This window comes from Anopheles coluzzii, chromosome 2 (genome assembly GCF_943734685.1).
Source record: "Anopheles coluzzii chromosome 2, AcolN3, whole genome shotgun sequence".
Lineage (NCBI taxonomy): Eukaryota > Metazoa > Arthropoda > Insecta > Diptera > Culicidae > Anopheles > Anopheles coluzzii.
In genome coordinates this window covers 22,196,045-22,208,099 of record NC_064670.1, presented here as the reverse complement: position 1 = coordinate 22,208,099, position 12,055 = coordinate 22,196,045, and the positions used below count along the sequence as shown (strand labels likewise).

The window sequence follows — 12,055 nt, the reverse complement described above, 5'->3', positions numbered from 1 at the left end:
GTTTCCGTCTCCCCAGCGTTGATCAAACAATCATCACAAGACTTGTCATCCGTCGGTAATTAAGACGGTGTTTTGCTCCCATTAAAGGACAGACAGACACACACACACGCACTGTACCATCTGTTTCGGTCCGGGGTTTCGGTCCCGCCCGAGCGTGACCGGCGGTGGTTGGTTGGTTAATGGTGAATAAATAATACCACCTCCACCCACCCGGGGTGGTACGGGTGGTCACGACTCTTCACTTCGATGATATCAAACTGTTCGATATCAAAGCGACGGCGAGAAGCAACTCGACACGAAAGGGAGGCGAAAGTTTTCTTAAGATTTTAAAGATCACACAAAAGCGACTCCTCTTTCCCCCTCCGCTTCGGTTCGGTGACACAGCTTGTCGTCTTTAATGTGTTAGCCCTGGGAAGGGCGACGAAGACATGCTCAGGAGGAATTTATTTGATTTTGTGCCACGTGATGAAGGATAACACTTGCTTGCGCAAGGGACGGGTGAAGGAGTGCATTCGTTTGTTGGGTGTGCGCACGTGTGTGTGTCCTTGTGTGGGACAGGAAATTGAATTTCCATTCTATGCGAACCACAAAATAACCGAGATGGCGTACATTTTGCCAGTTTCCTCACGTGCAGAATGCTTTTGCGGTAGCGTTAAAAGCCATCTATAAAGCATTCTTCCAGTTCTTCAAGCTCGTTTCATTCCAATGCTTCTTCCTGTATCGATACGGGGGAGAGCGGAAATCATACGTTTAAAAATTTAAACTCACCTCGTGTCGATTTCTAATCATGTTTAACATTAACGTGCATTTCAATTCTATTTCCGCTCCGCAAACAGTCTGCATGTATGCATGTTCCAATGTTCGTTTTTTTTTGATTGGTTGGTTGACCTTATCCCGGAATTGAACAGACCCGACAGGGTCAAACGATCGATCCCAACGGTTCTTGGCGGTTGTCGGCCCACCCTGGCCCAAACACAACAACGACAACAACAACATGCCAACACAACCACACACACACATACACAAACCATTAGCTCTAACGGCTTCCGGCGCCTTCGAAAGCCGCCCGAAATGTCGCATAAAACTGTCACTCGATACATGGGCTGGTGGTTTTGCCGCCTGCGCCTTTACCCTGCTTTAATGTGGCACCACCACTCGGCTAGTGCGACTTTAAGCCGCTCACGACCGCTCAGAACGACTGTGTGCCGGTGGTTCTGCCGTGTGTTTCCTTCCGTACGCGATCGTACGCGGTATCGATTTTCCAATAAGTTTCACTACTTTATGGCCCAGATCAGGGGAAAGGATCAGGAATCGGTCAGACGACTTCCGAAAGTGCAAACCGCAGACCGGGCCGCCGCAAGTCTCTTCCTTCCAGAAGGTGTCTCCGGTGGTAGACGTGTGTGCTTGTGTGTGTGTGTGTGTGTGTTAGTTTGCATATTAATTAATATTTTTATTGTTACTTTATCGCACCTGCCAGTCGTGCTCGTGCTCGCTCGATGTTGCCTATATGCCAGGTGATTCTCAGACCTTTTTCGTAGCAGATCGGGAGGGGTTTGCTTTGTGTGGAGAAGTGTGCCGCAAAACCGCAAAAACTGTGGCATGCTTGGATGGGACGTAGGTTGCCCGGTGCCCGGGTAAGGCACCTGGTGACAGTTTTATGCGCTCCATAAGCTACCAGACCGCAAGCCGAACCGGCGAACTAAGTAGGCGCGGTGATTTGCTTAAAGAGTGTCAGCCATTAGTTAAAGTGAAGTAAGGCTTAACCCTTGCAGTGCGCGGGCAGTGCAAGAAGCTGTTCGGGGGAAGAGATTAGCATCACTTTGTTTTTGTCCCACGCAAGGGTTGCAGTGCGAAAGCATTCCCAGCATTTGCAGCCCCTTCGAATTGACAGTTAGCGTTGACAGTAATTGTCATTCGGTGGCGCTGATTTTGGTTTTCAACCTCTGCCTTTAAGTTTAATACCACACGAACGCGAAGAGAGACAGAGGATGTTGAGAAACGGGGCATGTTTTGCTTTTTATTTACCCCCGTTCTGGAAGCCTCTCTACAACTGGCCATAATCAACAACCATTAGCAGGTCTTGTGTGTTTCACTCCGGACCCAACACCACCGCGTTGGGTGCATGTTGTGGGCTGGGTTTGCTCTTTACATTCTCGCTATCCTCGCTTTCCCCCTTTTTTTACAATCTGTAGTTTTTGATAGCGAATATCAATAAAAGTGATTTAATGGTTTTGCATATGGAAGGGATATTTAGTGGTGATAAGCACACCCGAGCCCCGATCCACGCCGTGGGCACACCGCAGCCCCTGTGTAATGCCATAATAAACAGCTTCCGGAGGTCGCTCGGGTTAGTCGGATGCGTAATTCGGGGTTTTTGGAGCGATTGCGATGGAAGAGTTATTGGATGGTGTGGGGAGAGATGGGGATGGGGGGGGCAATTTCCTTAATGAGTCCGCAATTTGCCTCAAACGAGATCAGCTTTAATTGATATTGAAAAACGGAGCAAGGATGGTTTTTATGGATTCAGGTAGATTATCAGCTTAACCAAATTGGGGGAAAATATGCCACCGGGAAAGAGTCGTGAATTCGAATCTTTGGTAGTTAATTAATTATTGAAAGTCTTTAAATATCCATTGCGGGGATGGGTAATTAATTATTGAATTATTGATTAATTATTGAAATTTAAATACTCAATAATACAGAACTGATGAAACATCCAACAAACCAGAACTAATTTCAGATATAACTAATAATAGTTCTACACTTTCAATGCATTAAATCAATCTCTTACAGTTTATGACCATTTGGAGCTTCCAGTAAATTCCAGTAAAGTTATCGCTAAACTATTTCATGACATTTTACCACACATCTTAAAACATCTCTACAACTTCAAATCCTCCCATATAATGTAGACTTTACACCGTCGTTGAGCCTTTTTTATGTATCCATTCCCATTTAGCATTTCTCTCCAAACGATTCCAAACTGCTTCAGACCCATCAGTCTCTATCGCGCACGTCAAAGCGTGTGATATTGATTTATTTAAAAATCTCCGAAAGGCCAACAACTGACAAACCCCTTCACTCTCACGCCGGTAAAATCGATCAAGCTCGCGCTTCTACGGCACCGAGGAGTACGCCTAATCACACACGCAAGGAAGGAGGGTGGAGTTTAGGAATTCCACTCCAAGCACACACAGCACACAGCACATCAGTCATCCCGTATGCGTACATTCACAGCGTGTCCCCGACGGGAGAAGAAGCATTTGAACAAATCAAAACAAAACCCTTCCTCCAGCCCTCCCTCCAAAAAGCAGCCCACGGAACCATGGAATGCTTTTGTCTCAATGCCAGCCAGATTGGCGCTCCAGTCGCCAGTCGAGCCAACGGAGTCCAGTTCTAATCGTCAGCCTCGTCACAGCCGCAGCAAGAAGGCGAGCAGAACGAACGAGATCGAAGGAAAATTAATGTATCCTTCACGCACACCCCGCGCCCGATCTTGTGTTTTAGAATTCCATACCTTTGCACAACGAGGAAGGTGTTCAGCCAACCGCACAACCCGTTGTGTTGTCTGTTCTTTCTTTCGTGTTTGTGTTTTGTTATAAAATTCACTCTTTATCCACTTTCAACAGACTTCATCATATCTTTCGTTCTGTTGTTTGCACGGAAAGGTCTCCGAAGGAGCGATCGCGAGCGAGCGCGCGCGCGCGCCAGGCGCTTCAGGCGTAATTGTTGGTGATGCCTTCTTCGCGCCGATCGTGAAATGGATGGATTGGAGATGGATTCCATCGGATTCACCTTGTCCATCACATAGCTCACACAGCAGCAGCAGCAACAGCATCATCGCACACCCAAACGAGCCCTTCTCATCAGCGATCGTCTCACGAGCTGATCGGTGTGAAAACGGTGCAAAATCAACATAAATTAATCATTGCCCTGTTTGCTGCTGCTGGCGGGGGAGCAAAGCCGAAAGGGGAACCGTAACCGACGTGGACCCAGGTGGAACCGCGTGAAAGAAGCTCTGTACGTTTGGCTTGTGGATCTTTCGCCGCTTTTTTCTTGTGGCGGTGTGTGGTGGGTTCGATCACTTTGCCGCTTCAACACGACACGTACAAAGACAGCAGAGTTTGTGCAGTTTCACCAGCGGGGGGGAAGAGTACACATACATGAAGAAAAAAAACTCCCCCCCTTACAGTACTGTTTTAATGGATGAAGTACACACACAGGCACAGACATACAAAAAATGGGGAAGAAGCATTACGCGTTCGCAGCTCATCAGGACTTCTTTACATCTGGACCCACTAATGAGCAAGACAAGCGGCTGACAACTTGCTGTCCTCTCATCGGTTCTTGCGGGCTTTGCGGAAGGGCGCACGACTCCATGAAGAACTCAACGTTGACATCTTCATATGAGAGTGCTCTCTCTCCTCGTTTGTTGCTGAAGTTTGCTGAGGACGCAACGCCAAGGCCCCAGAATTACCGTCTGCAATCACTCACATCCCTCGCGTTTCCTCCGCTGTTGTGTCTCAGGTGTTTTGAGACAGTGCAGCCATTACGGTTAACGGCGGCCAGCTCTACTTGATTAAGAGAGTTGCTTTAGCGATGCTTCCCGCAAAAGTATTTAAACAGAGAATTAGCCCCCAAAATCCTCTAACATTTAACTTTCGTCCAAAATCAGAGAGTTTGTGATGGCGAAAGCCAACCAGTGCCAGCGATCTTTGCTCTAATCCATCGTACCATCGCACCGCGCTCCATCCATCCATCCATGATGACTAAAAGCTTTTGAAGGATGAGGAGAAAAGTATAATTTTAAATTAAAAACTGCATCAACGTAGAACTTGTTCGTCGTAGCACACAGCCACAGAGTCTCAACAAAGCCAGACGAACAAACGACGGTTGAGAGAGAGCTGATGATGAGTGGATCTGAATAATTGATCAACTAAAAATGGAGTTTCGTCTGGGGGTTTTCGACCATTTTTGGCAACTCTGGTCTCGATTATACCCCACCCCCTCCCCCCTGGATTGTCCCCTTTGTGGTGGCCTTTTTTTGGGAAGTGGTCTGAAGCGAAAGCAGCTGCAGTGATGAAAGTGACGGCAGCAGAGCCGAATGAATTATCCCTTCGATCGATCGATCAGAATCACCTGCATTATGATGTCGGGTCAGCAAAAAAAGGAAGCTTCTTGTGGATCGAAATCACTCGAGTGGACACATTTGGACAAGTCACATTCGGATGGGATACTTCTATCACACAAAATGCATCACTATTTGGGCTGTGTGTGTATGTTTGTGTTTTTTCAAGGGGAAATAGGGAAATAGACAACAAATCCCATCGCATCCCAGCAGCTAAATGGCTTACAAGCCACGAGCTGAGGAGGAAAAGACCAACCACGTCAAACGCACAGCGTCACAGCGTGTACTTAAACCTCCATCATAATCCCGCGCTCACTCAAATCCACCCCCGGTGGGGTGGGACTCATCTTCAGTCAGTCATAAATCACCGCGACCGCCGCCGTTGCCACCGCGTCCCTAAATGTGTGTGTGAGTGTGTGTGTGCAGGAGAGGGGTCGAGAAAACATCGCAAAACCATGGAAAGAGAGAGCGAGAGAGAGAGAGAGAATTAGAAAAACACAAAATCCTAGACAAAAAAACACACCCCACACAGACACAGAGGTGTGCTTCTGTAACGTTCCTACAAAATCACTAAAAACCATGGGAAGTGGGAAACACAAAAAAACAACATCACCTACCCCACCAGTAACTATCGTTAAGATATTTTCAAACATTTTTAATGGTCTTTCGTTCAGTGGGAGAGAGGTTTGGCGTCTTTTTTTTTTGCCTTTGGACGATCGCACCCAACACCGATCAGTCGCGGTAAAAACAGATGTAAAACGCCTTAATGAGCCTGCGCTTCGTTGGGACGTTTGGAACAAAAAAAAACACACAAATTTCCCAAATAAAAACACACAGTTCTCCCTCTTCCCCCTCTTACCCTAAATCGACCTTCGACGCGTGGGTGTGTGTGGTGTTCGGGAAGGGAGGGGACCAGCAAAAGTGCAACAGATCGCGCACACGATGCGTTTGTCAAACAAGGTTGGCTCTAATCTGTTTATTTATTTACCATTTCGATAGAGCAGAGTACAGCAAAGGTACGGTCAACGATCGTAGCTTAAATAACGATCGTACCACTACTTTGCAGGAGAAGAAGAGATAGGGAAACATGTGATTCTTGGGCCCTCCTCCCTTAGTGGTAGCCCCTGCTCTATGGACTAAGAGGGGCCATCTAAATGGAAATTGCGTTTCTCGAGGCGAAATGTGCCAGCTTGAAACCACTGCTACTTACAAAGTAAGCGATCATCATCATTTTGGCGGGTGTGTGTGTGTGTGTGATTAAGTGATGGATATGTTTTTTTTTTTTTTTCGTTTGTTCCTCTAGATTTGAACAGCAAAAGCATTAGCTAGTAGCTAGTAGCGAGTGTTTCTTTTCCATGTTGTTTTTTGTGTGAATTAGCTCGCAGCAATATTTATGTGTTGTGATAAACACCGCCCCATTATTAGATGGTGCTTTCCGTTTTAATACACATTTTGGTGGTGGTTCTCATAATTTAAAAATTGATCCATTTGATGCCCAGCATTAGGACGCACACTCACAAAAACAGCGTAAAAGAGCTATGTAAAAGCATTGAAAATTGATTGCGATTGGAATGATTTATGGCGAAGTTTTTAATATCATTTTTTAGCAATAAAGTACAAGTAATAGTAGTCAAACGATAGAGAGAGAGAGAGAGAGAGAGAGAGAGAGAGAGAGAGAGAGAGAGTAAATAAGAAGCTTTTTATACCAAAATTAATCAATTTTGAGTAGCTTATTATTAAAACAGTTGTGTTCTCATTAACAGATATCAAGATGTAACGATTTATGAACCATTAAAACTCTCCAAATAAGAAAAGCATGATAAATACAATAAAAGTAATAAAACACCCCTTTTAAAAGTAACCAACAACATCATTCTAAAACTCAACTCAATTTCACTCATTTTGTTTCTTGTTTCCCAATGTGTCCTTTTTAAAAACATCCCCACCGGTTGACGAAAACCAAAACCCCTTTCCCGGTGAAAGCGCTCCTTCGCGGGGAAACACGACTTCGAGTGTCGACAAAACTAATCCTTCACTGTCAATAACCTGTCATACGCGCATCAATAATTGTTCTGCGTTGCGAGTGTAGAGCGACGCAAGCGAACGATTATTGTTTCATCAAATCCCGGCCGTTTCCCGCAGTCAAAACACGTCGTCACCGGTTGTGTGTGTGTGTGTGTGTGTGTGTGTGTGTGTGTGTGTGTGTGTGTATTTTCGAATCGTATCGATTTTCCAGCGCCACCGCCAGAACTCGATCTCGCAACCACCACGCCGCAACCCTTCGCGTTTGTTTGTAGCGCACGGGGGTACGGGTAAGTGTTGTGCGCTGGGGTTTGCGGGCTTTTGACACATGTTTTACCTCGTAAAACTGACGATCAAAAAAGCACCCTCTCAAGAAGGATGTGAGTCTAGGGGGATCGATGGATGTGTTTGACCTCTCCGTGGCCCGTGCCGTGTATCCGTGTTTTCCGAAAAGCGTCTTAGATCTTGTGTCTTCATCCCGGGGCGTACAAAATAAAACGGAGAAAGGGAGAAACAACTTTTCGGCTTTAAATTTGTCACCGATTTAAAAGAATTTAACTGCTTCCCATTACATCCCAGTCAGCACTTTCAATTACCAATCTGTAACCTGTGTTTTTTTTTGTTCACAATTAACCGATAAAAGAGAGAGAGAGAAAAAAGGGGTCCCAACACTAAAAAACAAACCATTTACGTCAATTAGAGTGCTCTCCGTCTCAACCTTTTTTTGAATACTTGAATACCAACTTTATGATCCCCAACTCCTCCACCCGGGCAAGGCAAGGTGACAAACTATCAACAACTGGATGACAAATTTGTATCTAATAGATCGTTTGCCCCTTTTTGCTTTTTCTACCCGAAAATTACAAAAAAGAACTACGAAACAAAACGGTTAAACGAAAAAGGGGAGAACGCACGTTGCAGTTAAGCAGTAGCAGCAGTAGAAGCAAGTCAATGGACCCCTAAATGCAACGGGGGAACCATAATTTGATGACAACTTCCTGCCAACCACGGCACGACATGGCAAAAAGCACAGCGTAGCACAAGGGGGAGAAAGGATTCTGTTTCGGTAAAGTGCGAGGTGAAGTAATTCAATATTATTTATCTTCGTTTCGTAGTGTTCGAGAGCGTAAAAGCGAGGGAGGGCCACAAAATGAATGCATTTTCGGGATGCAATTTAAAAATAGCAGCTGGAGAGAAGGCATTTTTCCCTGATGGCTTGGTTGGAGGATTTTGGGTTGTACGCTTGATAATTTATTACAATTTTTACTTATTGCAGTTTGGCGCCCTTTTCCGTTTGTCGTACATCATAAACAAGAAGGGGGGGGGGGTGCAGTTGCGCAAGAAGCAAAGGGTTTTTGTAAAGTGTTCTGTGCGATTAAGTTACACCTTACGCTGGTAATAAATAAGCGCGATGCTACAATTGTTTAAATTGTTCAGCAAAGCAAAGTAAAGATTACACTTTTCTTCACATTTTGTTTCCAACGGGATGATCATGGGTGATCGCCTTGTGAAAGCAGGATCATTAAAAATCGTCAAAACTCCTTAAAATCACTTCATTTTCTCAAGTAGCATTTTTATTAATACCTGACATTTCATACTAAAACACAACCATCATACTGCTTCCTACCAAAAACACCTATTCCTTTTCATTCACCGCAAAGCAGCTTGTGGCCAATTACACCACAATTAGGCCGCCAAAAAGCTAAGCAAACACTTCACAAAAGCTCAACACCACTGCAAGCCAGCTGCAAGCCGCTTCGCATAACGCTAGCCGAAAAGCACAGCGAAACAATAAACTAACAGTTGCCAACCACTAACCGACCACCACCACCACCACCACCATCGCCAACCAGTAAATGGGACGTGATTCGATTCAATTAACAGCTCGTTACCTACCGCCACCACCAAGGCAACCAAAAAAAAAGGACCACGGCAGCTGGGTTTGAGCCGTCCCAGTAGGCGCTGCTGCTGCTGTTGCTGCTACTGCTGCTGACTTGCACTTTTGCACACGCCCTTCACATCCGTCAGAGCAACCATCGGGACACTGGACCGGCATGCAACAGGACTGAAAACCTCCCGCGGCGAGAGCGACATGAGCGAAGAGCGACCGAAAACAACAAAAAAAAAGGAAAACACACGGAAGGATCTACATTCTTTAACGCGTTTGGCAGGGCGTAACTTCCTGCCTGGGTCAACGTCCACCGCGCACCATCAAAAGGTGTGAACAAAGGCATTTTTATGACTTTATTATCTCAAACCGTTTTTGCGACACCCGCTGCGGCGAAGGAAGAGCATGATCGTGTGCATCATGATTTTGGCCGACTCTTGTACAGCCCACGTAGGGATCATCATGTGCGCCCGGAAGTGGCGGGCCCGGCCGGCCGGTTTTGTGCGTTACTGTTATTTATATAGTGATTTTTGCGCCCTGCTTTTGCCTACCCTACCCCCCGCCTACCCTTCCCGGCAAATAGGGCCGCAAAACAATGTGTCCTGTGTCACACATTGTGGACATTGTGGTTCACGACCAAAGCAGCGAGAATCTTGCACGGCTTTCAAGCGAACAATCCCGGGTACAATGGTGCCGTCCCACATGTGCGCGCGTCCACACAATAAACGGTCAAACAACTGGTTGTCCGTTTTTCGGTGTCTATCGTAGCACGGAGCTTGTGATAGAAGGACGTAGAAGCGAGAAAAAAAAGGATGAATGAATTCTTGCTCCCGTAACGCTTCCACCCTCGTGTTTCACACCCCTTGTTGCGAGGGTCCGAGAAGGAGATAATTAATTTGTTAACGAGTCCATTATTAGCTACCGCCTATGGCCACGACCACCGGAAACGGTGCGAGCTGTTGTGCGTGGTAAATGGGAGGAATAGACACGCTTGTGTCGTTGCGTTGGTCAGCTTAGCTTTAAATGGGAAGCAATACTGATCCTTCCTTCCGCCGGGATTGCCCCATGGCATGTCCCATTTTGCGTTTATTTATTATCTATTACGAAGCGGAAAAAGTAGAATTCCCTTTTGTTGCCGCAAGTTCACTTTGTGTGTTTTAGTAATCGTACTTGCTGCCACGTGAGCTACTGATAACCGCGGTTGAATGTAAGATGGCGCTTCAACGATTATTCCCAACGAATCCCTTTGGTCCCCAGGGAACGATCCATAGCGTTTGACAAGCGTTTGATAGCACACCACAAGCAATAGAAAGACGATTAAGGCACGATGATGTGTGAACGAGCTCAATCAAACGCGAGCTGATAACTGTCAGGTGGAGGAAGTTGGGGTTGTTGGGGGAAACTGTTACCAAAAAAAACGCCATCAGAAATCGATCCATCAATCGATTAATGCTGGTAAGGCGGGATATCCTTTACATGCGAGGGCGATAAAAGTATACAATTTTGAGCAATGTTTCGTAAATGTTTTAGGCAGATGTGTACAGTTGAATGGGTTCTGGGCTAAAAGTATTAAAAAAATCTATTTGGAGATTGATAGTTGAAAAAAATAAAATAAAAAATTTAAACACGTCTTTCAGGCAATTTTATTTTGGTATAAGTGCATTAAAAACGTGTTTTAAGTTTTTTATTTTACTTTTTTTGTAGTTAGTAGTTTTTAACTACATTGGGTATTTTGTTAAATGGATGGTTATAGTTTTCTGAACATGGTTACTAGGATGATTTCAAGTATATTGTGCCAAATCCAAAAAATAGAGAAAGAAGGCTAAATTCACCCTAGCAACGAATAGAAAAAGCGAGTGCGCAATCTAGAGCGCAAGGTGCATTTGAGAGATTTGATGAGAACAATCAAAGTGTATGAATATCAGGTGGTCTCATAGCCTGTTTTTCATAGCAAAAGTTGAACGTCACTTTTTGACAGCATGGGTGAAAACATTTCCCCAAACAAGCTTTCTGACGACTTGCCTTACACACAAACAATCTTAGAATCTTCGTTATTTGCACTGAAATACCTTAAAAAGCACTCAAAATATATGTTACTGTAAGCTAAACCAAATCTGAACTAATTAAAATCCATTTTTGGATCAAAATAATGCCGTCGATGAGGACACCAATGTGTACTACGTATGTGTTGCTAAGAACAAAGCGAACGGTTCCTATGGAAATTCACTTCACCCATTCTGTCAAAAGGAGATTTTTTTGATTTCGAAATTAGTTGTCAATTTGTATGGGACGAGACCACCTGATATTCATACACTTTGAGAACAATGCTCGCAAAACACGGCGATGTGACGACCATTACATTTTCATAGCCAAAAGTAAGCGACTTCAATAAAAAAAAGTATACGCATAATAATATAATAATAAAAAGCCAAATTTTTGCAAAACCGGAGTACGGGCAAGGCATCAAAAACAAAGCACATTCTTCCAAGTCTGAGATGACTACAGTTCTTATGAAGTTATCGCTATATTCGATAATATAACAGCATATTCTATTCATATTTAAGCCAATCAAGCTTCAAAATTAATTTCCTTTTCAATTATACAAAGTTTTTCGTGGGTTTTTCTTACTACTTACTCACTCCAAGGACAAAATAGGAATCGAGTCACCATTACGAGTACTAGAAAAATTAAAATGAATTTTTGTAAATTTGTTGTGTTTAAACAATAAATAAAACAACATTATCGTATTGTCGTTGTTTTTCGTATGATTGTACAGTCTTACCTCGAGTTAAGCCTGGGTTTACAGCTCAAGTTGCAAGTAACAAGCTACAATAAACACCATGTTACAATAATGAATAAAATGCACTTCGTTGCGATTAAATGCACTTACTTCCTTTAAATATCAGATCAGTACAATTTTCTCCAATAATTGTCAAACGCTAAATAAAATAAATTTTTGTTAAAACTTTTAAATCGCTAACAAAATTCAAAATTGGTCAAAATTTACCAAGTTTTCT

At 44.2% G+C, this 12,055-nt stretch overlaps 1 protein-coding gene across 1 annotated transcript in view; it reads left to right on the top strand.

Annotated features, from left to right (window-relative positions):
* LOC120948091 (calmodulin) overlaps nucleotides 1-12,055 on the top strand; it is a 100,805-nt gene that overhangs the window by 37,252 nt on the left and 51,498 nt on the right. The gene's annotated exons all lie outside the window — the stretch shown is intronic.